General features: G+C 39.8%; 1 protein-coding gene across 1 annotated transcript in view; it reads right to left on the bottom strand.

Annotated features, from left to right (window-relative positions):
* The window catches only part of stag1a (STAG1 cohesin complex component a), a 43663-nt gene extending 16499 nt beyond the window's left edge, over positions 1-27164 (bottom strand). The window contains exon 1 of the mRNA XM_071499141.1: positions 27002-27164. The gene's annotated coding sequence lies outside the window, so the exon portion shown is untranslated. The remainder of the gene's footprint in view (positions 1-27001) is intronic.
* Between the last annotated feature and the right edge of the window lie 233 nt (positions 27165-27397).

Here is a 27397-nt window from a genome sequence, read left to right as displayed (position 1 = left end):
GACTGGCAGCAATGTTAATTATAACAGCAGTTAGTGACCTGTTCATATGCTAATAAGAGCAGAGCAGAGGTGGAGCAATACCGCTCTTAACCACCAGAGGCAGTATGATCCACAAAGTCCTCTGCCCAAAGTCTATCTCCAAACTGCTTAAGTGGGTTTGAACTGGGAAAAATGGGCTCAGAAAAATCTACCAACACTCATTTAAGTCGCAGCTCAGCTCCAGTCCACTTCTGTTCACCTGAAAAGTGTTTTAGGGCTGAATTTTCCCCAGAGTGTGTGTGAGTGTATACGTGTGTGTTTGAAAGTAGGTCTGGGCAACAGTAGGGGGCAGGCTAAGAGAGTGTGTATTTAAATACTGTGTTTGTACTGAGGAATAGCACTGGCAGGAGAGCCCCCTGTTTCACCATGCTGAACTACACACACACACACACACACACACACACACACACACACACACACACACACACACACACACACACACACACACAGTCATCTGTCTGGCTCTCTGCTCTCACACAGCCAGTCCATCATTTAAAAAAATGGCAGGACTGTGAGAATGAGTGAAGACAGGATTTCAGTCATTATAAGCAGCACTGAGTCTCTTTTTACAGCCTGTGTGGTGTTTAGTTGTAATGATGTGATGAAAACAGAAGTTCCCTTTTTCCAAACCTCCACAGTGAAACTTCTAAGAACGGAGCCCACAGAGGCCGAGTGTTAACAGCTGGGATTTGGCCCGCTTGCATACAGCAAAGGGCCCAGGCCAGACCTGAAGATGCCACTGCAGCAAGGACTTGGCCTTGATATATGGTATGTGCTTTACCAGGTGAGCCACTGGCACATAAGCTTCTGATCAATTTTGGCATTTCATATTCCTGCTTCGCAGACATGAAACCTACAATAAAATAAAAGAGGCCTGACTCTGCTGACGTGGCTGCACATATAAACAGCGAGGGAAATGATCCTGACCATCCGCAGAACCGCATTCGTAAAACTTGCAAAATGCCAAAATACAGATGACAAATGCTTTTAAAAATGTTTTTTATGTAACTGTAAGATATTTTTCTGCATACATAAGCTGGGCATCAGCATTAGAGGGATATTTAATAAAATGCAAGAGGGAATGTAATATGAAAAACCTGACATGCCGTAAAACAAACCCTGTGAAGAAAAAGACAAAACGCAAACTATGCTGTAACTCAGGTAAGTTTCAAGAAAATGTAAACTTATAATGTGCAGAATGTAATTTAGATGCTGGTGTATGATCAGGGACAATGTACAGGACTTGAATAAATAATACTATTTACACTAGAATAAAAGGAACGTGTGGGATGTCATGCACAGTGTGCGCACAAGGTTCTTTCAAACATATTTAAATACATAAATAAAGGAAAACTATAATTATCACCTCATAGTTGTTGTACACCTCCACCAACCAGTCAAGCTGCAGTTTGCATCAATGTCTGTCCAGACTCATATATATGTACTGCAGTCTTTGAAGGAATTCAATAGTTTAAATAATTTATAATAATTTAATAGTATTAAGTGTGTTTTTTGATTTTGATATTGGAATACATAAATAAAACTGATGTGACTTGACTTAGTGTGTCTGCTGTGTTTGTGTGAGTTCATTGAGAGAAACTAAAAACAGAGGCAAATTGCCTGGATGTGCTCACATGCTTGGCCAATATGGATGTTGCTACAAAGAACCTCTAAAACCAGGCAAGTTGAAGATGTGAGTTACAGCAGTGAATAATGGCCTTTTATACACAAAATGTCATCACTTCATCATTTTATCCTGTTAGACATTTGTGAAGTTTTGTCATAATTTGTATCTGAATTCTTGAATTACGATAAAAATAAAAATAAAACCAAACAAACAAAAAAACCTTGAACAGCCTGAACTTCTGGGCTGTGTTCATCTTGCACCTCCAGCCCTGAAGTGCACACTGTGCAAGGCCTTTTTCTCTTGTTTATAGATTCGAGATTTTCAAAGACTTTAAATGACAGTAAGAAAGAACAAGAACTAATGTATTACTGAAAACATTTAATAGAAAGAAAAACAACCATTAACTTTTTATAAAATACTTAATAAGTAATGATTGTAATGTTTTTAACACTGAACTGAAAAACTAAAATCCTATATTTTACATATAAGAATTAATTTAGACATTTACATATATACTGTATATTCATATATTCCACGTGCACACACACAGGCAGCCGGTTGTACAGTATAGAGGTCGTCTCTATTTCTCTTCTACAAAGTCTACCCACTAAGCCAGCACAAGAAAACTGGAAAATTTGAACTGGGACACAGGGAAGTGACTGAACAAACAAATAAGGGGAAAAAAAAGGTAAACAATGTGGAGACAGGGACACCTGGGAAATGCCTGAGGGTCTGAACTACTGTCAAAAACAAGCTGCAAGGAAAAAATGTTGGGAGGGGAGAAGTGAAAGACAGTAAATGTGGTTATAAGTGACAGGACAAGGACAAAAGATGCTGCTGTAAATGAATTATCACCTCATTTAATCTCGTCTAATCATCTTGAGTGATTTTAATTTGCACATCTCACTAAAACACATCATTCAGAGAACCAGCTGTAGATGGAAAACACCTTGCGCACAGTGAAGTGATATTGTTCCTCTGATCACATACACTTGGGACTGATAATCAGAGCTAATATATCACTAATTAATAAGAAGCACATAAGCAAGTCCTGCAGCTTCAGATGACTGACAGTGCACAAAACAGAGGAAGCGGGATGGCTCTCATTATGTAATTTCACCACTGCCCCACTGCTGGAGATGTCACCCCCACCTCCACCATCACCCCTCCGTTTCATCTCTGCTTATGTTTTACCCAAACATGCACCTCCCTTCATCGTCAGATTATCTTTTTCCAAAGGGACAGAAGCCGACTTCATTTCAATCAATTCTCTCATCATGTTTTTTTTCCTCAGTCCTGAGCAACACAGAGAGGAACAGGAAAAGGATGTGTGTGTGTGTGTGTGTGAAAGCTGGGAGTTGCCTGACCCATTATCGACCAACAACTAAATAATCCTGAATGCATGTCGGTTTTCCTCGTTTTCTCGACACACTTGCACTCTCTGGCTTTCTCATACTCTCTCTCTCTCTCACTCTCTCTCTCATATACACACACACACACACACACACACACACACACACACACACACACACACACTTATACTTCTATCTTTGTGAGGACATTCATTGACATAATGCATTCCCTAGCCCCTTACCCTAACCTTAACCATCACAACTGAGTGCCTAACCCTAACCTTAACATTAACCTAATTCTAACCATAACTCTAAAACCAAGTCTTAACCCTCAAAATGTGTATTTAAGGTGTCTCAAAAAGTGAGGAGCGGCCAAAATGTCCTCACTTTCCCAAAATGTCCTCACTCTGTTATTAAAATACTTTTTTTATGCAGCAAGTACAAGTACACGTACACACACACACACACACACACAAACACACACAAAGATTGAAGCAGCTTCAACACAAGCCTATGAATAATTTGCAGTGAGTCTCTTGAACTATTCCTCAATTTTGGAGGATAGGACAGAAGCTGCCAACTGTATTTACTCTGCACCTCTCCTGCCCTTTTTCACCACTCTGATGGCATGAATGAAAACAAACTCTCCCATTAACTAAGTAAAATTTTTACCAAGCAGAACAATGAATTATACATGTAAAGCCCCTCCTCTGTTTGCTCAGTATAACACATTTGGTACACGGTGGCACTATGAATTATGATCACATGAATTTCTTCCATTACTTCCTCACAGCAGGAGATAACAGCACTGATTTGTCCCATGATTCTTTGGTTGAGCGTAGGAACAGGGCCAAACTGTGACTCTATCTGCCCTGAGCTGTAAACTGATAAACATGTGCAGTCATGCAGGTTACAGAGGAAACGATAATGCAAATGTCTTGTGTTGTCTGCCTAGCAGTCCAAAATCACATTTACTATTATAGGAGACTAAGAAAAGCAGCAAATATTCACATTTCAGTGAATTTTGTCCTTTAAAAAAATAAGTAGTGATTAATTCATAGTGGTTCAGCTCTAGTTTGCTTTAATCTAACAGATGGCAGTTACCTCATGTTTTCTGATTCACTGTTGATCCAGTATTTACATGTTTACAGTATGTACATTTCTCAGTGTTTTTTTTGTTTTGTTTGTTTGTTTGGCAAATGAATGAGTTTTAAATATTGCAAGGGGTAAAAGGAAAAAAAAACACAGCCACCTCTATAGGCTGGTTAAATGAAAAGCTGCATGTAAGAGGTGCTTATTGCACTTTGTGTCATCCTGTCATATGGAAAACCACTGGTGAGAAAATCAGTGCCTGCATAAGTTTCCCAAACGCCTTAAGCACTGAAGTGAAGAACAGTGAACTACTCACATTAAATAGCTCAAGATGGGATAAATGTCTCGTCTTGTACTGAAAAGTTAATTGAGAATGAATAAGACAAATGACACTTGTTACACAGGCTCTTACAAACACACATAGACCGAGTTTCATTCTGGTGATGTGAATGCAGACGGTTGTACGAACGGTAGCTGGTTGGGGGGGCAGCTGTCTCAACTTCGAGCATTTCAAAACATTCGCCCCCGACACCGCAGGTGGTGTGGCAGGGACTGTGTGCATGGGTATATTTCATCTCAGGATCAAACAGGATCAGAGGAACTTTATCTCTAATAAACTGTTTCGAAACTTCAGCTGGGTTTACACTGAACCGAGTAATTCATAAATAAATTAACTGAACTGCAGCCCAGTCAGAATAATAAAACTCGACGCAGCCACTTCAAACTGAAAGGCCAAGCCAACTGAAAATGTGTCCGATTTATGAGGAACATTAGGAGCTAATAGCCAAATAAAATCTTATATGGACTTCTCTGTTTGAAACAAATGATGCTGTGTGCAGACTGTTCTGCTTTGACGCAGTGATTTCATTGAGAATCCCCAAAACATGGTCTAAAAACTCAACGCTAGGAAATGCTAATCTTTTTCAAGATCTAATTTCATGTCGATTGAATGCATTATGGTGGTGAAGCTGAAAACATTGGCTAAGGTGGCTCCCAGACTTGCATAGCTGAGGGATCCTGGACAATTATCAAAGACTGTGGCAGCAAGAAGCGATAAAAACCCTCTCACATCTTTGTCTGTGCCATTTACACATATATACATGTGCCCCCGGCGTTTATGTTTTTACTTTTTTATTCCAATTATAAACACAAAAACTTTAGCACTTTATTTTCTAAGTGGGGAGAAATCCATTCAGTGACAAGATATTCAGCCACTCGTGCTTCAAGAGACAGATAACACACAGCAGAGGTCAGGCGGTGCAGGGATGAGTGCTGCCTCAGAGGCACTAAAACAAACCCCTGTGTTAACTATCTGTGGTCGGCTGCATCACTTCGTCCTCTGTGTGTGTGTGTGTGTCTACTTAAGACAGAGTGCAAGACGGAGAGACAACGAGCGAGCATCTGAAAACCACTTAACATGCATGACATGTTCTCTAGGAGGCAGGCCGGCGTTGCTATAGCAACTGGTGTGGGTCATAAGCCCGGCGGTGACGGCATATTTGATTGGCTGAGTGGAGACAGGAGGGAGCACAGTGAGTTTTGGGAGGTGGGTGGGTGGGTGGGGGGCAGAAGAGAATGGGACCAGTACAGATCCAATCAGTGCTACATGAAATCTGACTTGTGCACCCGTACAGGACTTCTGCGGGGCTGGAGAAAGTTGTCCTCGCTGAAGTGCGTGATATGAGTGTTTCCTTCCTTATGGACATCATTCAGTCTAGGTCTGCACAATTCATCAAAATATAATCGAAATCACAATAAATGCAATATCCAAATCGAAGGAGCTGCTATTTTTTGGGTAAAGGTAAAATGTGTCACAACATTGTTGTGCATCGTCAGCACAATAGGCGTTGTGGTGCTACAGAGATGCCGAGACCTACAAATCATATTCTCCACAGGTCGGGGACAATGCTGGTTTGGTGCAACCCCCAACAAAAATTGCATCATCATCGTTTTTTTTTTTTCCCAGTGAAAATGAAATGAAAAACAATCATTCCAACTGAAATCCTATCGCAATCACAATATCTGCCAAAATAATCGATTTTTTTTGCAGATCATGCAGCCGTAATTCAGTCCCATTCATTCCCACTCATCGCACTGCCTGAATGTTACAACTAATCCTGACCTCAGGGAGGTGAAGTACGGTAACTTGATCAGTGGAGATTTATAAAAGCATATAAACACATATAAATGCATGAAATAGTCCCTAACTGCTGCCTTCTTAGATCTGGGTGCACACTAACACTGTCTTATCCTAAAACTCTCAGGCCAAAAACAGGTTTGATCAGACTGGAAGTCCCACTAAAAGTCACGCTTGGATGCGATAACTGCATAGACACAACAAGGAGTGTGAAGTTCTGAACTGTGATCAGCCTTCAAACTCATTGATCTATTTTTCAGCCCGGACTTGCTGAATCATGTTTTTCATTGTCTCACTGGCAGCAAGAACAACAGGACACATGTAGTTAAAACCACCAACACAGCCCTTTATGTTGTCATAACGCAGGTCTGAACATTCAAACAGAAAAAAACACAGCCCCCTCATTCATTTCAACATGTCCTCAGGCAAAAAATAAATAATACAGACTATATTACATATAGAAATAAGGTCCCCAAACAAGAAAAACCCTTAACCCTGCTTAACTGTCAAAACAACAGAACAAAATAATAGTAGGAAACTGTTATGCAATGTTTTGGCATCTGAGAAGCTCATTAATCCACAACTCAAGCCCACTAATTTAATTGTGTCTGTACCTGAAACCACACACCCCTACAAAACAATGCCTTGTGTTTTTAAAGCAACACTCTTTTTGGTCTGATAAAGCAGCCTTACCGTTCTACATCATGGTGGCAGATACATATATAGGCTTAATAACTGTGCCAGAGGTTATTGATAGCTGAAGCAACATGAAACAAGTTGAAAAAAAAAAACACACACACATCCTCCTCACTATGTGATTACAATGGCTATAGAATAATTGCACAACAATTGAGTCCTTTTTTAGTAGTAATAACCAAAACATCTGTCATCAGGTTGTATCATTAGGTTATAAATAAGCAGAATTAGGTTGCTATGATGAATGTATGCTTACACAACCTGATAATATGACATATCCAGGTAGTGATGCAACGGTGCAACAAACTTTCAACAAGTGGAATCATATTCAAAGCAATAAATCAATCCCAATGTCAAAGGCTTTTGTGGCGTGACAGACAAAACACCTTGACAGAAAATCATCAATCAGGTTCCCAGACCTCTCACCAAAGCTAACGTCTTTCATGGTCACTTCACGCTCCACAACTGTGAGAGCTGAAAACAGCGCACAATCCTTTTTTTTTTTCTTTATTATGCTTTATTATTTCCCACAAATTTAAATACTGTCTGCTGTCTCAAGGCAAAAATAAAAACAACAGCAATTTCACAATAGGGAATATACCAATTATCAAAATTACACTTTTGCAAACACCAGAGTCTTTTATAAGACTATTAAACACATCATAACCACTTTATACTTAAAGAACAACTACACCATTATGGCAACAATAGGGGATTCTGACACAATATTATGTGTTATTTTAGTGACCCGCCAAAGGAAACCTCTCTTTCCTTTTGTCCCGTCTCTGGACAGGGCGTCACACTACAGTGCCACTGCAACCGGTAACGGTTCAGCATCACTTGTGCTACCTTCAAATACAACATCAGAAATATGGCACTTCTCTAACATTGTGTTGCGCTTAATTGCTTTCCCTTTGATTGTTTAAAGGTTTTAAAGGACCACATGGGGTGATAAAAAAAAGTTGGTAATTGCCTTCACCTGCATTTTAGTCTCTTTCTCAGACAGAGCTGCAGATATATTTCTACGCTAACACACACACAAACACACACACGCACAGCCTCGCGCACACCTTCTTGCTGTCGCGGTCCCTGCTGGCCGATTCTTCTGACAAGTATAACCTGTGCTGCATCTGCTATAATTGGACACTATCTCCAGAGACTTGAGTGTAGTCGGCCCCTGTTTCCAACATCGCGGGCTACAATTGTGCAGCCTTCCAGACAGAAAAACACAAGCCTGGATTTACTCCTAACAACATCAGGAGGGACAAAGCAATGACTTTAAAAAGGATGGTTGCTCAGATACTGTAGACGTTCTACCTATGCGTTCCCATCAATAAAGCCCATTGAGACTTTGTGTGTTATTTCTGTCTCTGCGGTCAATATTAAACGATGTGAGACAGTGGCCCAACACTGGTGAGTAAAGCTGGGTATTAACACTTCCCACTGGGGCCACCTATAAGAGGAATATGTAAATGTATAAAATGAGATTAGGACAGAACAGAGCAGGAAAACAGAAAAAAAAAAAAGATGCAAAAGATAAACTGAAAGAATGAAATATGAATTCCAACCGAGAAAAATCCTTGAACAATTTATTGCTCATTTACATGGAAATGACTTGTAAGCTTTGAAATACAAACAACTCCAGACGACCTGATGGAGATGAACAATGGCCCGGCGCTGTGAAGTCCACTAATGATTATTAATATGATTCATATTCACTGTGCTGATGTGAAAGGCTGAATACCAAAGCTGGCTTATGTCTGTTTTCAGTTACCAGCTGTTTGCAAGTCACTGGCTTTATTGTCATGTTAATTCAGCTGCAGTACATAATTGGCCTGTTTTTACAGTGTTTCTGTGGCCTCAGGTAGGTGGCTGGCACAGAGCAAAGCATCAAAGTGAGAAAAGGGGACAAGAGGAGTGTCAAGAGGATTCCCATCAATTTCATTACAAATGCAGGGAAAAGCATGACTCAGAAAACAATTGAAGGCCTAAATATTTATTCACCTGAAGCACATTTCAGCAAAATCTCTTTTATGCTTAGGAACTTGACACTGAAGGAGCACATGTATAATATTTGATGCAGGTTTAGGAGGGAAAAGTTATAATTCTTATTCTTCAATTAAAAAAAAAAAGTATTTCCTAAACCCTGCCCCCAGTTCCCCCAAGTTTAAGGGTAGCAGGTAGAGATATGAGTACTCTCCCATTCCTCCAGGAGAACACTGAACAGCTTGTAGAGCCAAAGTGAAAGCTAACAATTATGATCATCTGTTCTTCCTGCTTCACTCTTATCAGAACAATTTAGTCCTACAGCATTTCCACGGCAGCATGTCCAAGAGTCTAGGAGCGGTGATGGGAGAATAAGTGCTGGCGATTTCCAGCTGCAAACTTTCAATTTAGGATTACACAAGAAACGGTGGTCAGTGGACAAAAAATATATATATATATACCCACATTTCCTGCACAGCTAAGAAGCATTTCCCCTTTATGCACTGTACCATAATACCATGCATCATTAACTCCACTGCTCAACATATCTGCAAAATCATTTTACTCTGAAGAGCCTCTTTAAGTAAAGAGTGCGGTCAAGCACAGAAAACAACACGAGTGCGTGCCACAGAGTGTGTTCCCTCGCTGTCTGCTCAGCTCACCTCAGCTCTTCACACAAACAGGCAAAAATGAAAGGCTATACTTAACCTGACAACGATAAGCTGCATAGGCAGACTCTAAACGTAAGTCCAGACTAATATTTGGCATTAAAGTAAAATTTCTGGCCGTGAATTAAACAGAAGCTGAGTAAACGTAAAAGCTACTTAAGGGGAAAAAATACCCACTATATTACTTATTGAACTAATGACAAGTCCACAATTTAAATAAATCACTTCTTCATAGAGACAAGTGGAACAAACTGCAGAGGTATTCTCTCTTTCTATTACAGCCATCGGCTCAGGAAATGTACCACTGCAGCGCTCTGACTGACACAAGCTAAAGCTGCTTAACTTTGTTCCTCCAGCCTCTGTACACTACAGCCACTGACTTGCTGAGCTGATGTTACACTGAGCTCAGGCTGAAGTGGATTAACTTTAACACCCCTCTCTCTCCATCCGCGTGGCTACATTCAAGACCGGCCTGTGTAATGATAATAATAATAATAATTTGGCTGAATTATTAGAAAACTGATTGAAGGTTCTGGCTGCACAACTAAAATGTTAAAAGCATGAAAAGCACTGGTCTTTACAAGGTTGGTTTCCTTAGCAACATATAGACCTCAAATGAAGTCATTTTATTTCGCTTAACAGCAATTTACCACTTTTATTATTTTCTCAAAAAAAGATTTATCTCTTCGGTTTCAGCTTGTGCAGAATCTGACCCAGTCGTCCTCGGCTGTTATCAGTAAACCACGCTGCGTATTTCCTCTCTCTCCTGGCACACTGTAGTTTCTTTAGTTGGCAGCTATTAAACGACTGTTGCATTAGTTTTAGCTGAATGTTCCTAATAAACTGACAACTGAGTGTCCTTTTAGTACTTCACTTTATGACAGTTAAGGAGAGAGAGGCAGAGAGAGGCGTCTCCACTCTTCACTCCTCTGTGGTTTATTCCTGAGTCGTGGCACAGCAGTGTCAGGAGGGAACGCTGGGTGCTGGAGGGTAGCGGACTAGTTTAGCCCAGATGGATTTAAATGGATTCAATTAACTTGAAACTTGGTGAAACCTGCTGACCTGAGGGCTCATCCCGTGACTGGAAAATGAGAGGGTCAGTCCTCCAGACGGCGAGTGTCCTGAACGCACCAAGAACTCAGCAGATACCTGATAATGGGCTTTGAAAACAAATTCTTAAGCAAAGTGTTGAGAAAATTTGTGTTACATTGTAAAAAGTTGATTTAAAAAAAACAAGTGATGACATCTGTCAGAAAGGAATTAGCCATCTCCTACAAACGCAAGGAGGGACAGCCTTTGAAATACACAAGGATATGTGTAATTGTCTACACCACCTGGTTGGTTGTCATACAGCCCTCCAAACATCTACAGTATGTGTTGTAAAGATCATTGCAGCAGCTGGACGCAAGACAGATAGTCTGTAATCAAGTCAGACGGCCCTGTGTGTAGCTCTGAGCTGGAGAACACATTACTCTCACTGCTTTTTCTGTGGTTTACCTCAGTTGTTTTTGCGAACCCTTAGTCACCTTTCATACTTGCAACATTCTCTGGTTCCAGTGTTTTTCTACATGTGAGAATGCACTGTTTTATATTATTGTAAACTGAGCGTCTTAGGTTATGGAAAATAGTGCTGGGCATTTTTTACAATTTTTAATTCAATAGACCAGCCGAGCAAATGATAATCAGGTTAATCCACAATAAATATAATTAAGTTGCAGCCCTAGTTAACCATTATTTTAATGTTATTATGGCCAACCATCTGTTAAGACAATGCTTCGATGCGTATAGTCTGTTATTCTAACCTTTTTTAATTCAAAGAAATAGTTCTACATTTTGGGAAATGCACTTATTCTCTTTCTGGTAGAGAATTAGATGAAAAGTACCACTCCGTTTGTTAAATATGAGGATAAAGCCCAGAAACAGCTAGCCTGGCTCTGTCTGAAAGGAAATCCGCCTACCAGCACCTATAAAGCTCACTAACTGACACAGTATATTTTGTTTGTTTAATCAGTAGAAAAACCAAGTAATAAAAGTGAGTGTCACAGGTTTATAGCAATTATGTGCCATGCTACTGGCCAAGAAAACAGTCCCACACATAACCCTCCCCATAAAACCACCACGCTAACATGATGAAACGTGTCTGAGCCATTGAAAGGATTTCAATTACTCAGGTTCAAGAGCTCAAAAAAAACAAAACAAAACACAATGGCAAAGTGGAGACAGCAGTGATAGCTCTTTGCATGCCCCCCGCCAAAAGAGGAAATAAAACGGTGACATAAATAAAAAAAGATTGTGTATTATGAATTTCATTAAATAAATTGTCCAAGGTCAAATCCATTATGCCTGTAAGACTCAATGAGAAGCTGGTAGCTGCCACACGGATAAAAGGAGAAGCACTTACAGGAATGGCTTAGCAGCACTGTGAGTGTCAACCAGTGGTTCTAACTGACACATCATGTACTTCTATAATCAAATATAATAATATACTGCCAGTAATCTCAAACCAATAGAGGAAAACTGCTAAATCTGAGGACATTTCTGTTCTACAAAATGCGCTGGCAATTTGCCAACAACCAGTCAATAGTTCAACTCTGAATAAGCTGCTCAGTTTTAACATTCTGGAGCTGCAGGGCCAAGCAACAGTATGATTAGTAAAACATGTCAACTTTAAATATTTCAGTCATCCCGGACCTTTCTGCCATTTTGTACCGAGCTACAGCTACATTTCTACACAAAATGCTTCAGTCAGGAGTCCTGCTGCATCAGATAGGGTACTGCTTATTCTACATGCTGGCATCTCATTGCAACAGGCAGCGTGCCTCACAGTTCAGATCTGCAAAATAGGGGGGGAAAAAAATCATTAAGGAGGGACAAATGCAGATGGAAAAGTGTGAGTATCTTTCAGATGTGCTTTCTGAGGCTTTGACACTTGCAGAGGAAAACCGCAGGGACAAGCCATGTGAGAAAATTAGTCAAACAAATGTGGTACATTTTCACAAAGCAATTCTTTTTTTTTTTTTTTTTATAACTTAAAGGTCAGTGTTTGAGATACTGCTGCACCCCTTCAAAAAGTCCACTGTCAAGATAACACTGCATTTAAACCCTTTATGATTCAAAGAAAAATTATTTCTCTGCAGCTCCATGTCTTTGTTAATTGGGTATGTGTCCGAAAACTGCGTAAGCCTTGCAAGAAATGTCCTATTCACAGTACAAAGTAAGAGAAAGAAAATAAAAGAGCTGAGCTGATGTCTTTCTTCATGGTGGTATATCGCTGATAATGAGCTCTCAGCTGCTAAGACCATTACACCAACATAGCCAGTTTTACAACCAGAGTAGAGCCTTAATTGAATTTTAATATATGTAACTGTTGAAATGCTGTTCATTTAGTTTAAGTGAGGATTAAAAATTGGTTCCAGCCAAATTGTCTGAGCAAGCATTTGTAAGAGACTTGATGACTGAAAGGAAATCAGCTACTCAGTCCTACTCATACCAAACATGCTTGAAATGTACAACTCTGACCAGTAGAAATGCATCACCAGTAATGAGTGTGAGTGCTGCTCTGAATTATTTCTACTATTTTTAATTTGTTATGCAACTATAATGTTCGAAAGATTAAAAAAAAAAAGTTTCTCTGTCTGTCTCACTTTCCTCTTTCTCTTGATATTTTTGACACTATATTCCCTAGTTTCAAAATAGTAGCAAACACAGTAATATTTCTTTGTAATGTAAGGTGAGAGGTAAAGAGAAAGACAGTAACAAGCATATGCACCTGCAAACCAACTGTAACGTGTAATCTGCAATGCCAATGTCTAAACTCATATTCAAGTGTGCTCACTGGTGTTAGTGTATGAACTACGATTTGGGAAAATTGCCTCAGATGAAACGCCTTCCAGGGAGTGCAAAGCATTCAAGATGAAAGACAGAGACGAGAGTTCAGGAAGAAACATGGAGTCAGATGCAAAACCAAACAGGCAAGAGATACTCTGGAATATGAGACATTGCTGTGAGAAAAGGAAGAGAAACTGAAGATGACAACAGCAGCTGGCAGGAGGCAGACCTGCATGATCTGTACGTGCTGCACAAATAACTAGAAACAGAAGTTCAGGCTTCCCTGTGACTCATTACAAGGATGAATCAATACCTTTAATTCATATGCACATCTCAACCTAAACTGCACGACATTTTGTAGACGGCATTCTATGCTCTTATATTCTACATTTTGACATTTTTGTCTGTCTTGCCAATTGCAGAAAGGCCGAAGAGGTAGAGCTCCAACTCGGCCCGATAATGCATTCAGTCCAGCACCGGCCAGCTCAAATGAAAACAGCAATAAAGTGATGTCAGTGCATTTACAACCCAAGAAAAAAAAAGATTTGAAATACATGTCCTTCACTTCTGCACAGTTCAACTATATAGTTAAAATGATACAAAGCAGGCATAGAGGCGCATTTTTATGTCAGCCATGGGTTAATCATACATGTTGCTTTAAATTCCATTGTGTGCACTTTATTGATCCCCATGAGCCATCAGCTATATTGCTACACTGTTTAGCTCAAGGGTGCCTCAGTAGACCGGAGAGTTTACACATTGAAGACAGTTTTCTCTGCTACTGAAACCCATCCTGCTGCCCCAACTGCTTTCAATGCCGTCTCTCCTCATCCTTGGCAAATGTGTAACACTGAATATGTTTATGACCAGACGTGGGAAGCCTGGAGCGGAAAATGTGTCATTACTGATCTTTAAAGTGTTTGAGCTACCAAGAGGGAAAAATAGGGATGTAATGAATGATGGGTTTAATCTAAAGGGTATGATAGGCCTTTTCAAATGAAGACATGACACCACATCACAGTGGGAAAATCACAGGTGCATAATAAAACTCATGACCCTGAATTCCTGGTGTTGTGCAAACAGGCTCAGCAAACAGAGCTGTCATTAATGTGAAGAATTCAGAGGAGTGACAGAGCTGTGAAAAGGGCCTTACATTTGTTACCCTAGAGCTTGTTGATTAATAGATTAGACAATCAACAGTAAATTTATTGGAACTTATTTTAATAACTATAATAATTCATCTCACTCATTTAAAAAAAAAAACAAATATGCCATAAATCCACTGTTTCCAAACTTTCAAATGTGATTATTTGATGTTTTTTTGGCTCTTATTTTACTAAGCTGAATATATTAGGGCCTTGGACGATTGGTTTGACAAAACAAGCAATTAAACGCTGCAATAACTGATTTCTTGGCCACTTATGAATAGCAGAAACTACCTGTACACACAGCATTGATATACTATCACTGATATAGCTAATCTGCTGGCAAACAGCTGTTAATGTATGCAGGATAACATGTTTTCTGGTCACCCAGAGAATGTAAATCCAATATTCACAAATTTTAGCTCTGTTTTGGTCTCCACCAACCCCAGAGAGAAATTCTTGAGTGCCAAACGCTCCACTACATTCACCAGCTTCTCTCTAGCTGTGTCTGTCTGCTGCTTGGTCCTGAGCAGGTTAGTGCACAGTGGGATTTTAGAGCTTGTTCACTGAAAACAGCTGCATGCTACGGGCCGGAAATGTCACTATGAAAGTGGTGAGGTTGAACCAAAACAGTCAAGTTACAGGCAGTATGACTACAACTACAAGCTGAAAGATGTCAAGGAGCTCCGTAGGGCTGATGGGAGCTTATACTTCAAGTCACAACAAACAGCAGGAATTTCATGGAACTCTCAACTATGACCAAGAAAGAAGAAAAAGAATAAGCAAGTTCTCAGGCCTTTCAAATCACTCCACAATCAAGGCCAACCAGAGTATGACTTGTGAGCTTGAACCACAATCGGTCCCTGTGGGCTACTGCTACGAGCTGAACCACCAAAAAACAATAATTGCACTCTATCCTGCTGCCAGCTTCCATACATACTGAGACCAAAGAGCCTCGGCCACATAATGTGGAGCAGCCTTGAGGCCAACTGTGGTCGTCTGGTTTAACCAGATTATGTTTATGTCACACGGGAGATTACCCATCCGACACACTAAAGTCACAGAGTCAGACGCATAGTCATGTTCCTGTACACGTACACACACACACACACACACACACACACACACACACCGCCATCTGTTATTGCCACTGTATCCTCGTTCTCTGCAGCACACAAAGCCTGATGGTAGCAAGGAGGAGGGGAGGGGAAGGATGGTGTGTGAACTGCACAAACTGATAAGATCTCTGCTGAAAAATAGATTTTTTTCCCCCTTTTCGAGAGAAGGATATAGCAGAGAAGAGACAATGTTTCTCCCCCTGTCTGTGCAATGGCTGCCTGCTCAGCTGCAGCTGACGCAAAATGGAGCCACGAGAGTGAGGGGAGAAGGGGAGAAAAGAGGGGGCAAAGGGGAGGAGGAGGGGGAAGAGAGGGAGAAAGTGTGACAGCAGCACAGAGGGGGAGAGAGCAGGAGCAGACGGAGGGAGAGGAGGGGAAAAAGACTCATTTGTTCTTCTCTCATCTGTCTGGGTTCCTTCTCTCACCTTGGCCCAGATTTTCCAGTTTGTCTCATATTCGCTTCTAATAGAGGGGTAGAAAGAGGGAGAATAGTGGAGGACGGGGCAGGACACACACACACACACACACACACACACACATACTCATAGAAAACACACAGACTGACACACACCCCTTGCGGAGGCTATTAGTCCTCACACCAATTATTACTTCCTAATGATCTAGTGGCACGTTGAAGATTTCACTGGAGCGGGAGAAGCTTGCTAATCTGAGAAGGCAGATGTCAAAGCAAAAAAAAAAAAAAATGCTGCTGTGTAGTCATAAAGTACAGGCAGCTGAGGGGAATAATGACTGCCCAGATAAAGACTGAGGCTCAGGGAATCAGAAGAAAAGGCTGGTGAGCTTTGACTGAGGCAGATGGTTAATCGAAAACAGTGCTTCGAGCAAGCAGTGAATGCAAATCTCAGACAGGTGTCTAACACAAATGGCAAGACAAAGAGAAGCAGGAACATTAAAGTGTGTAATTTAGTGAGAGGCACATTCAGTAATGTTTAAGAGGAACCTATCCAGCTGAGAGGTGCACAATAGCTTTGTCTACTGGGAGCTGTTTGAGTGTTTTGACGACACACAACAAAGAGATCACTGCTTCAGACTGGTGCTGTGACAAATTCCGAAACATTTAACTGATGACATTTTGGTAACTGTTTCGTAACTTGGATAATTAATTAAAATAAACATGTACTGGCTACAACTTCATACAATTTTCTCCATTTCTGTTAATCGTCATCCCAAACAAAACAGTAAATTCAGTTGACTTTAAATGGGCTTGTGTTATATCTTATTTGAGGTCAAATGATAACATAAAATATTAATAGATAATGGTAATTATGATTAATTGATTAGTCAAGCCAGAAACTATTTCGATCACCAATTGATCATTTGAAAAAAAATGCCAAAGATTCTCTTGTTCCAGTTTCTCTAATGTGACAGTTTGATGTTCTTATTACTTGTATGTGTTGGTAAGTTGAATTTATATCTATATAATTTGTGTTTTGGACTGTTGTTTGGACAAAACAAGGAATATGAACAAATACCCCTACTCCAGAGTTAAGATATTATTATTTCTCATTGTTAAACAGCTTCCCCCCATAGGATCTTTGGCAGTTTGTGGTGATTGCCAGGCCTGGCTGGGCTAAGAGCACAGAGCAAAGAGGGAAAGACTGCTCGGTCAATGCAATTTAAAAAGCCAGAGTGGGGAATTAGCGTTTACTGCAAGGCATACGTGGAGTAAATCATGGTTGCAGATTAGAGATGTGAATGCTATCATAATACGTTGTCCATAGAGCTGAGACAATTAGACGACAGACAGATAAGCCGATTGGCAGGAAGTGGGCAGGGCTTTTGATGACAGTTGCAGCTGTTTAATCAAGCAAAAATGCCAAATATTGTATGATTCCAGCTTTTCAAATGTGAAGATTTGCTGCTTGTTTGTCTCGTACATTATTTTGAATCAAACACAAACTTACAAAACTCACAAATTATAGTAGGTGATAATGAAACAATCGCTGGTTGCAGCAGTCTGTTATTAAGAATGGTGCCATGATGAAGATGATTCAGCTGCCGGTATTATATTGTAAACTATTTACGCAGTATTCTTCACGTCAACTCTTGAAATTGCAAAATAACATCGAACAAGAAGCAGGAACTGGTCATATATTCTTACTGTCTTTAGTTGGCCGATTACAAATTATTTCAGTGCCAGAGAACTGCATGGACAATTGAACTAATCCAGCGTGTGATGAAGCACACAAGACTATTTTTAAACATATGAATGGGAAAGCTGTCTCAGACTTTTGGACCCCACTGTACACACAACTAGATACAGGCGACATGTACCATCTTTCAAATGTAAAATGCCCATCGTGGCTTCTTTTTTTACTTAAATAAAAACATTAAGATGCATTGCATTAGTCAAATAGTAGTAGAGTAGTAGCAGAGTCCATCAAGTAGTGTACAGACGCTTCAAACAAGGCTAGTTTCCTAGTTACCCTGACTGTAACTGTCAACAGCTTTAGGAAGCAGTTTGCAGTGGGTCTGTCTGTTACTTGGACTGTTTGGTTTATATGTGATAAGGCTGTTAAGATAATATGCAGGCAGTAGGGACTAAGGAAGGCGGTTTATGGGTAAATAATCTGTTGGAGTTAGCCAGTGTGGGCAGGGAAACCCCTTAATCCCCTGTACACAGGCCAAAAGAGCAGATGGGGCAAACTAATGATTTCTGAGGGCAGGGAAACCAAAACAATTGTATCATCAGTAACTCTAGCCTGTCACATCTCCACTTGTAGGAGACCTTTATGGGAAATCAATGCAAATGTGTACATTAGATAAGACATTTTTACATTCTAAAATATTTTTCCAGACCTTAAATTTTATGCAGAGACTCTTATGCGAGTATAATTTATTGAATACATGGTGCAAACTTTTTCACATTTGTTGCCAATACCAATTAAGGTTTGGCAAAGTGTTTACAGTTTCCAGACTTGTGAGGGAGACCTGTCTAGCTACTCACTTTGCTTAAAGGTGCACCCTTTTGCGAGCACTTCATTTCCACTCTGTACATCCAAAGAAATGACTTGGCACAGGCCAGTGAATCAATATTAAGTAAGAGTGTGTACAAACAGCACTGACCGCTGAGACACACACTGCCACAGCTGATGCTAAGGAGGTGGTATTTGCCGCTGCTTGAAGCTGGCTATTAACCCCCGCCTTGTACAAATGACATCTAAAAGGATTTGCAGGTCTGGTCTGGTGCCAAATTTAGATCTGGCTGCCTTGAACCTACATAAATCCAAATAACTAGTCAAATCCCTCCCAAGCCAAGGCGAGAATTTACATATCCCCCAAACATCAACCCTTGGAGACTGTATGAGCAGGATATCAATCTCTGCATTTGAGACTGGAGGCAAACTTCAATGCCCCACAAAGATATTAATAAATCATCATAACCTCTCTAGACTATGGACTGCACTCCTGGAGGGGAGACAGATACAATTCACATCTCTCGATCAATGTTTATGCAAATGCAGGACTTTCACTTCACCACCATACTGTTGGCTAATGCCCCAAAAGAAATTCTTTCCACCTAAGAATTGGGAAACTGACAAATGTGCACTATTTGGTGAGGCTGCTTTTAGTTTTTAAGCTCCAAGCCATTGGAAGAGCTTGTCCAAGGATCTGAAAGCAGCTGAAAGTGTTGGGATCTTTATATATAAACACATAAAAGGTGCCTTTTGATTTAAGTGTCTCAAAGCCATTTTGTATTCAATTTATTTTTGTTGTTTTTATTGTTATTCCCTCCCATTTCATTTATTTTTCTCTATTTTATTTTATTATATATATTATTATTATAATATATATTATAATATATTTTATTTATTTAATCATTTCATTTTTATCATTTCTATATCTTGTGTGCATTAGTCTCAAAGTGTTTTACCATTTGCATTTCTTTTTGTCAGTTTATTGGTCATCTGTAAAGCACTTGGAACAGCACTAACCTGTATGAAAGGTGCTATACATATAAAGTTTAACAGATCAAATATGTAGTTTGAAATGTGAAGAAGTAATCTAAATTTGGTCACACTTTATTTAGCATTTATAAGCACGACAGAAACACAAATAATTGGTTTTAACACACTACAATCCAGGTTTAGGCATTTATGAAGGGACAGTATTTATCTGCAGTTATGACTTTTCCTATTACTACATACTCTATTATTACACTTGTGTTTCACTATATTGTCATTTACACAAGAACATCCTCTTATGAATGCCTCACAGGAAGAGTTAGAGTTGTTAACAAATGCATTAATAAACATTTCGAATGTCCTGTTTACAACTACATTAGAGCGTCTCACCATCAAAACAATCATCTTATAAATGCTAAATAATGGGGGTTGTCAGATATCTTCATTGTCAGCTTCATATCTAGCTTACAAAATGTGAATGTACAGAGACCTGAATCTGCTACTTCACACAAAGGCCCACTGTTCATACCACCCTAAACTCTCCCCTGCAGTCAGTGTGAGTGAAGCGCTGGTGGCAGTCTATTCTTTCAGCCATCTGTCTGAGGCTCAGTCTTTAATAAGGTGTTCCAGTCCACAAAGCTCCGTGTTAAAAGGCTGGTGTAAAAATGAACAGCTGTCAGTATCAACAGAACAGGCAATTCCAACACAGGTGGGAGCAGCATTTCCTAACTGTCCAAACAGCAGAGAGCAGATGACACACAACTGAGCGTCCATCCATATGTACAGTAATATACTGGGTAATCAAGTGGGAAACAAGACTATTTTAAAAGGATGCCAAATTGCATCAGTCATAATATTTCTTAACATATCAGCTCATCTATCCTCAAATATGAGCTAATCAATACATCCATGCTACCTCATTTAATATTGAATAATACTTCCAGAAATAACATCACATTTCTGATGAACGTTGGCCAATAATAGCAGTGATTTCATTCCTTTATACGAACAGAACTGCAAAGTGAAAAAAATACCACTGCTTTGGCATTTGAAATGGATTGAACAAGGTGACAGACACCAAATTAGCACATTGTCACAGATTATGTTAACACTCATGGTGGATTTACATGTGACTGTCAGAGCTCGACTGTTACTGAATTCACAGTGCGCTGAAAAACTAAGATGTAATAAGAAAAGGAAAGCATTAAATAGTTGACATTTATGGTTCATTATGGGCTTCTACAGCCAATGGCAGCCAAGGGATTCAAGCCATTTTACTTGGCCAGAAGTAGCAAAAGTTGAATACTACATTAAATGTAAAGTCTGGCATTAAAAAATTATGTGATGCAAAATAAATGTTAAGGCCAAAATATAAGTATAATGTCCCGAAATGTCCCTTTGAGTGTTTTAAATTATACATGTTAGGATGTCAGCAGTAGGAAGCAGCTCTACATGTTCCACCTACTGCTGCTACTTTAATCTCAAACAATCCATCTTGTTTTATGAGCTTATGTTTCAATTATAAAACCTTCATCTGCAATGAGAATAGTTAGTAAAGCTGTTCAATCTATTTAGTTGTGTCAAAGTTGCAGTATTTCCTTTAGAAATGCAGTGAAATAAATGTATATGTGTTAAATATTCATGGTCTGGAGTGTCTTCAGTGAGATCACACTAAAGTCAACTAACCAGACTTTCAAGACCAGAGGAGTTAGAACACCCCCATTAAAAAAACAATGACTGAATTCTGTAGGGAAGTTATACCAGGAACCAAGGAGCAGCTCATGATACTGAAACTTGTAACTGCACTACAAGTTCAAGTATGTTCTTGTCAGATCCCTGATGAAACAAAGTTATTCTTTATTGAGGCAGTGGGGGCAGAAACATAAAGACAAAGTGTATTGAGGTTGGAAAGTAAAGCCTTGGTGTTGTTTTCACATACTTGACTCTTCACAAAACTAGTAACAGCCACTGCCGGTCAATAGCTTGGCTGCATCAGCAAACACACTTGTGCGTCAGCTGCAGGTAAAAGCAGCTTGCTGAGCCTGGCAACCACCGAGACTTGTAGGAATACCAGGGAGAATTCACACACCTCCAAAACACTCTCACACACACACTTGACATGGTGCACCTCGTCTCATTACTGCTCAACCTGACAGCTGAAGAGCATTACTTTATCAAATACCCCCTGAATACAGATTAAGCCTCCCTTATGGTGCTGGAAATAGAACTGGCTGTCATCATGTTATCTTACCTATCACTATGTCAACACTGCATTGCTATGTAATCTGACAACTTACAATTTTCCTTTCCAATCAGCTTGGCATTTTCAAACGTAACTCAGCTGAGCAATATTTTGCATTTTTACACTGCTAACAGTTCTAGCCATGCAGTTAAAGATTAATACCTGTCCATGCTAATAATGACTGTAAAGCGCAGACAGCTATACAGACCCCTGCCCTGTGGTTTAGGAAGAAATCAATGTTTTCCTCACTGATGTGTGTATAAATGTCTGCAGGGGAAAACTTGCCAATGCTATGCAACCTGGTTGTCCAGGTTGAGTGAAGTAGAGCTTTGTGTTATTATTTAAAAGCAGAGAAACAATAATTACCAAATGCTTTTATTGGTTTGTTTTATATGCTGCCATTATGTAACTGAGCTGATAGCTGACTGATAAGAAGTAGTACATGTTGCATCAGATGTTTCCCAATCCTTGTGTATGGACTCTGTTTTTATGTGGCAATTTGATTAATTACAGTAGAATCATTAACGTCATTGTATTTATGATTATTTTTATTTTCATAGGTGTTGATATTACTACATATCAAACCTAAAAAATGCACTGTTCTCACTGTTAATGCAATCTATATGACATTTCTGAACAATCAATATCTACCTTAATGGTGCCTGAGTTTTCTGTGCAATGGCTTTGAAAAGGTCAGAACCGATAGTTGACACCACGCTAATGTCTGCATAGTGAGGCTGCAGTGAAATGTTGCTTACATGTGACCGATGAATCTACATATTATCCTGCAGCAACAACACTGTGAGAACTGTTTTGTACAACCCTGTTGCAACCACAGCAACCAGAGACTCCACAGTCCTGCCATTTAAGGGATATATATGCTGATACAAGTCAGACTAAACCAGAGCAATAAGAGAACTTTGCAACATGATGACTCAGGTCAAATTGGCAGTTTCAGTTATTTTTGTGCTGATCATCCCTCTAATGTAATTTTTACCCTCTTTATTTTCTCTGCTTAGTTGCTTCCAAACAAGTATCACACGATTCCATTGATTCACAGGCTTACAAAATGTTCAGCACTACTTCAGCACGAGCCTACAGTTAAGTAAACAACTTCAACGTGGCTTTACAGCAATCTTAATCCTGACTTGACCTAAGTCTAGAAGAGTGATAGTGAACAGGTCTGACAGCAGCAATGCAGCTAATTACACAACAGGAAACCACAACACAATGAAAGCCTTAAACAAGCCAGGGGTGACAAAACTGTTTCTGAAAGTGTTATGCAGGATTGCTTGCATAAAGTCACGTGGAGGCTAGAGGGCTTTCTGATAAAAAAAAAAAACATTACTGTAGAACATCATGTCACTTAAAAAACACTGTGTAAAATGCATGCTTGCATAAGTTTAGCATACATTATACTATATGAATTATATGTGTATATATATATATATATATATATATGAATGATGAATTATGGGGATATCTGATGGTGTGTTAAATGCATTCAGAACATTAGACCAAATGCACATATGCATAGCTGTCTCAGCTTATCATTTTCAAAAAAAATAATTATGGAGAAAACTGGAATTTGGATTAATCTAATACTGAGTGTGATTATCTCTAATCACAGTGCCTCTCAGTTAGTTTCAATGCTTTAAGTGTTAATATTAACATACAGATATACACACACTAATGAGGGCAGATGGGAGTAATATACATTTTTTCTTTGACATTTCTCTGACTGTGTTGAAAACTGCCAAAGGCTGGACAACAATACGAGCAGGAAATACTTTTTCCATAGCCAACATCTTGAATCAAGGTCACCGTGTAATAGGCTCTGACAAATGTCAAACCCATTACATAATCTCCTGAGCTGTGTCATTATAGGCATATGGCTCTAACAAAAAGCACACATTTCACTTGAGTGGTTAAGAGCCTCTGGCTTGGAAATGATCAAATGGCACAATTCATAATACAGAGTCCAGGTCTGCTATTTCCAATGTGATTCACACTTTGATATTTAAAATAATTAAAATATACAGTATCTTGTTACCATTAGGACCCATTTATAAAGTAAATTTGCTTTGCAACATCTGGACAAGTCATTCGCTTTTCTTGCCAGAAGCTGTGCGAGACCAATTCCATGCAAAACAAATATCAATTACATATTCATTGCTATCCATTAATATCTTACAATTACAACAATCTACATACTACTGATGAGCACCATAATGTGATTCTCAGTCATTTATAGCCTTACTATGGGAGAACAAGGGCAAAGAGCCAAGCCATCTGAGGGATACAGGAAGGAGGGATTATTCACCGTTTCTGTTAACCCTCTGTGTTATCTAAAGGTTTAAAAACAGTTACATGGTCTTCACATCAGTCACTCTTAGAAAGTTATGCAGGAAATGTGTCAGCTTTGAACTCTCTTGATGCCCAAGGCAAGGACACGCTGGTGTTTAACTGAATATTCATCACTGTGCAGAAACATCAACAAACAGATATTTAGACTCTGTTGGTTTCTTCTTGAAGGATAAAGCCATCTAATGGTATTTCTTTTCCAAAGGATTTCTTCAATATAAACCACAACACAGAGCATTTCTGTTTGGAATCAGAGCAACAGTATACACATTCATATTAATGTGGATCTGTCTAAACCAGACATTTGAGACCCATATAAATTGTAATTGTACTTATGTGTTTTAGAGAATGCAAGGACTGTAGCATTGGACAATAGTCCTTATGGTTCCCTTGCTTGAGAAGTTAACAACCTCTGCAGTGCAACCTGACTACTATGCATTATGGCAACACACGTGGCCTGCTGTGACTCCTAACACGTAAGGAGGTCAAAGTTCATAGTGTGTCCGTTTGCATGCTTTGTGTGGTTGGCGAGGATCTGAAATGTCATTGGACATGTCACACCCAAGGATCCTAATGATGCAGTGAAAGGAAAGCATTCAACACATTTTCCTTTAATCAGTTATTTTTCAATTGAGAATTGGTTGACAGTGAATTTGTTGAGGTGTACTCCCAAATTTCCAACCATAGCTGCAAATCTAATGTCAAATCAGCAATGTTGATTTCCAGTCTATACAGACATACATGACTACACCATCCCAATGCATTTCTTCAATAAATCCAAACATTCAATTGTGTTTCAATGCAAAAGCTTGAAAGACATAATAATTGCAAAAAGACATTTTGGGTAGGGAAAGATCTCTTTGGACATGATGTCTAATTAAATTCTATACATGAAGAAATCTGGTACACCATGAGTACACCCAATTGTAGTTGCCTTACTGCACTTGACTGAAGCAGGACTGCTTATGGCAATATTTAATTGTTATAATGATTTTTGCATCAGTATTGTTTAGGGACTCAATTTATCAGCTTGTCAATTTGTTTGCCTAAGTCTTGTTTTGCCCACATTCATCTGGTTGTTTTATCAATGAACAAAAACTGCTTTATTAGTTTGCCAGAAAAATTATCTATATTAACACTAAATGTACTGATATTGTAATAGAAAACTACATATAGTGTTTCAATCATTCCATTTATATAGTATATATTATAAATAGAGTGAAGCCACTTGAGCAACCTCATTCAGATGAGGGGTTTCCACGAGGTTGGTTTGTGTAAAACAACATAAAAATAGACGGTAACATCACTTTAAGACACAACATCCCGCTGCATGAAAACTGAACCTAATATAAAACATTTCTGCTATGCAAACGTTTCCCCCGAAACATATATGACCAAGCTACATTTCACACCTGCATTTAAAATGTGCTCATGGAGGTGTTTAATTATTCAAACATATGTCAAAATTTAGCAGAGGATGTGAAGTTATGATGCTTCATAATGTAAATATAGCATATTTAAAAAAATATGTCAACAGCACAACAGGAATAAAACTTCTACAGACAAAAACTGTCAACAAGGGCCATCATAAATTTCCTCATTAAATGCAATTTCCACAATGCCTAGCATGTGTTTGCTTAACTTGTTCTGCAGGATATATGAAATGATTTGTGCAGTGTGAGGTGGAAACACTGAATGACAATGGAAGACAAGTTGGCAGGCAAGCAGGCTGCAGATAGCGATCCAAGACAGCCTGGATGAGAAATCACATGGCTGACTGTAAACAAAGCAGTTATGCAACAATTTGAGATTCGTGCACACTGCCTGGAGGCACTCTGACCCACTATCAACTGCCCCCCCCAACTATACATAGGTCAGTGTGGGAGGGGAGCCAGAACTAGAGCCTGTTTAAACCTGTAGGGCTGGCTGGTGGAGCCCATCCCCCCTAATGTGACTCATGTTTCCCCGCTCAGTGTTGACTGCTTCCCGCACAGAAGGGGGCGGGAAAGGGGAAAGAAGCGCCATAATAATGTTGTTAAGCATGTCCGAGCCCATCCTGCAAACATATTTAAAATGCATTAACGTGCTGTCATTCATTAAAAAAAAAAAAAAGCAACACGTTTATCAGCCGTGTAAAAAAGTCACCACTACTCTGAAAACTTGAAGGCAAGAAGGAGCTGGGATGCTGATGTTGACACAGGAAAAGTAGCCTGTTCATTTCTCTCACTGTGTATCTCTGGGTGTGCAAAAAAATAAAAAAATAAAACAACCCAAAAAACTGCCATAGGTTAATGGCAACTAAGTCAACAGCAACGTGGCAAGTAGCATTTGAGCTGGTGACAAACCAAACCAAAGAGAGCACCGCACGGCAGGAGGGCAATACTGTACAATCATAATACGGCTGTGCAAACGAGAAGGTGATGCTCTGAATCCTGCCTTGCAAAGAGCAAGAAAACACGTCACACCGCATGGCTCTTTATTTGTTGACAAGCCAAACTCCAGCGCCGGGTGGAAATTGCTGGCAAACAGGCCGGCGCTGCGGCAACCACTTGCCCTTCTGGCAAGTTGTCTTGCCGAAATTTTGGGGGCTAGCTCGCAAGCTAACAGCTCCGCTAGGCTATAATGTAACTGAGGAAGAGAGAGAAAGCACATTCACCTCCGTTAGCCGCTAGCGCCCATCCCCCAACCAACCAGTCTTCCCTGTCTGTGTCCACCATCTTTAATCTGTGCTCCGTCTCCCTTCCCACCGCACAAAACACGACAAAAACACAAGACACTCACCTTTAACCACCATCGCCGAATCGATTATCGCCTTCCGAAACAATAAATCGATTTTCGTTTTAATATCGTGCGTATTTTAATATTGAAAATTGGCCGTGCGAGCGGAACCGCGCCTTGAGAGAAGAGCAGCAATCCTAAACCGCCATCTGGTGGTATTTTCCTCTCTGTGATGCAGCGGGAGCGGCGCAGCCTCAGACCGAGACACAGCTGCCCCCTGGCGGACACACCGGGCCGCGGCGGAGGCGCGCCTCGGGGGTCGAGCATGGGAAGGGAGGGACCGCCACACAACACTCACGGGGACGCGCACCGGAGCAGAGACACAATCCCCACTTATTTTTGACAAGAGTATTAAAAGTAGCGCCCTGAAGATGCCGTAAAGGCTTTAAAATCCTCGAA

The sequence above is a fragment of the Trachinotus anak genome, unplaced genomic scaffold (assembly GCF_046630095.1).
Source record: "Trachinotus anak isolate AG129_WGS33_773 ecotype Australia unplaced genomic scaffold, CSIRO_AGI_Tana_v1 ptg000015l, whole genome shotgun sequence".
Lineage (NCBI taxonomy): Eukaryota > Metazoa > Chordata > Actinopteri > Carangiformes > Carangidae > Trachinotus > Trachinotus anak.
This window is presented reverse-complemented; position numbering and strand designations above follow the sequence as displayed.